Raw genomic sequence first — 2,152 nt, forward strand, 5'->3', positions numbered from 1 at the left:
GGTGGGAGTGGTGGAGGTGGAGGTGGGGTGGAGGTGGGGAGTGGTGGAGGTGGAGGAGGTGGGGAGTGGTGGAGGTGGAGGGTGGGGTGGAGGTGGGAGTGGTGGAGGTGGGAGTGGTGGAGGTGGAGGTGGTGGAGGTGGGGAGTGGTGGAGGTGGTGGAGGTGGAGGAGGTGGGAGTGGTGGAGGTGGGAGTGGTGGAGGTGGAGGTGGGAGTGGTGGAGGTGGTGGAGGTGGAGGAGGTGGGAGTGGTGGAGGTGGGAGTGGTGGAGGTGGAGGTGGGAGTGGTGGAGGTGGAGGTGGAGGAGGTGGGAGTGGTGGAGGTGGTGGAGGTGGAGGAGGTGGGGAGTGGTGGAGGTGGGAGTGGTGGAGGTGGAGGTGGAGGTGGTGGAGGTGGGAGTGGTGGAGGTGGTGGAGGTGGAGGTGGAGGAGGTGGGAGTGGTGGAGGTGGGAGTGGTGGAGGTGGAGGTGGTGGAGGTGGGAGTGGTGGAGGTGGTGGAGGTGGAGGTGGAGGTGGGAGTGGTGGAGGTGGAGGAGGGTGGGAGTGGTGGAGGTGGTGGAGGTGGAGGTGGAGGTGGGAGTGGTGGAGGTGGGAGTGGTGGAGGTGGAGGTGGGTGGAGGTGGGAGTGGTGGAGGTGGGAGTGGTGGAGGTGGAGGTGGTGGAGGTGGGAGTGGTGGAGGTGGTGGAGGTGGAGGTGGGAGTGGTGGAGGGTGGAGGAGGTGGGAGTGGTGGAGGTGGAGGTGGTGGAGGTGGGAGTGGTGGAGGAGGTGGAGGTGGTGGGAGTGGTGGAGGTGGAGGTGGTGAAGGTGGTGGAGGTGGAGTGGTGGAGGTGGGAGTGGTGGAGGTGGGAGTGGTGGAGGTGGTGGAGGTGGGTGGAGGTGGGAGTGGTGGAGGTGGTGGTGGAGGTGGAGGGGTGGTGGAGGTGGGGTGTGGAGGTGGTGGGAGTGGTGGAGGTGGGAGTGGTGGAGGTGGAGGTGGTGGAGGTGGGAGTGGTGGAGGTGGAGGTGGGAGTGGTGGAGGTGGAGGTGGTGGAGGTGGAGGTGGGAGTGGTGGAGGTGGAGGAGTGGGAGTGGTGGAGGTGGAGGTGGAGGTGGTGGAGGTGGGAGTGGTGGAGGTGGAGGTGGTGGAGGTGGTGGGAGGTGGGTGAGGTGGGAGGTGGAGGTGGTGGGAGTGGTGGAGGTGGTGGAGGTGGGAGTGGTGGTGAGAGGTGGGAGTGGTGGGTGGTGGTGGAGGTGGGTGGAAGTGGTGGAGGTGGGAGTGGTGGAGGGGAGTGGTGGAGGTGGGAGTGGTGGGGAGGTGGAGGTGGTGGAGGTGGGGAGTGGTGGAGGTGGGAGTGGTGGAGGTGGAGTGGAGTGGGGGTGGAGTGGAGGTGGAGTGGTGGAGGTGGGGAGGTGAGGTGGAGGTGGGAGTGGTGGAGGTGGAGGAGGTGGGAGTGGTGGAGGTGGAGTGGTGGAGGTGGGAGTGGTGGAGGTGGGAGTGGTGGGAGTGGTGGAGGTGGAGGTGGAGGTGGTGGAGGTGGGAGTGGTGGAGGTGGAGTGGGTGGGAGTGGTGGAGGTGGGGGAGGAGGTGGAGGTGGGAGTGGTGGAGGTGGGAGTGAGGGTGGAGAGGTGGGAGTGGGAGTGGTGGAGGTGGAGAGGTGGGTAGTGGTGGAGGTGGGAGTGGTGGGAGGTGGTGGAGGGGTGGGAGGTGGGAGTGGTGGAGGTGGGGAGGTGGGAGGTGGGAGGTGGTGGTGGAGGTGGGAGGTGGTGGAGGTGGGAGTGGTGGAGGTGGAGGTGGAGTGGTGGAGGTGGGAGTGGTGGAGGTGGAGAGGTGGAGGTGAGGTGGAGGTGGAGGTGGTGGAGGTGGGAGGTGGTGGAGGTGGAGTGGTGGAGGTGGGAGTGGTGGAGGTGGAGGTGGGTGGGGGTGGTGGAGGTGGGAGTGGTGGAGGTGGAGGTGGTGGAGGTGGGAGTGGTGGAGGTGGGAGTGGAGGAGGTGGAGGTGGAGGTGGTGGGAGTGGATGGAGGTGGGAGTGGTGGAGGTGGTGGAGGGTGGGAGTGGTGGAGGTGGGAGTGGAGGTGGGAGTGGTGGAGGTGGTGGAGGTGGAGGTGGAGGTGGTGGAGGTGGGAGTGGGAGGTGGTGGGGTGGTGGAGTGGTGGAGGTGGACGAGGTGGAGG

General features: G+C 67.1%; 1 protein-coding gene across 1 annotated transcript in view; it reads left to right on the top strand.

Moving 5' to 3' along the window:
- The window catches only part of LOC143502801 (plexin-A2-like), a 45,706-nt gene that overhangs the window by 482 nt on the left and 43,072 nt on the right, over positions 1 to 2,152 (top strand). The gene's annotated exons all lie outside the window — the stretch shown is intronic.

Source organism: Brachyhypopomus gauderio, unplaced genomic scaffold (genome assembly GCF_052324685.1).
Source record: "Brachyhypopomus gauderio isolate BG-103 unplaced genomic scaffold, BGAUD_0.2 sc213, whole genome shotgun sequence".
NCBI classification, from domain to species: domain Eukaryota; kingdom Metazoa; phylum Chordata; class Actinopteri; order Gymnotiformes; family Hypopomidae; genus Brachyhypopomus; species Brachyhypopomus gauderio.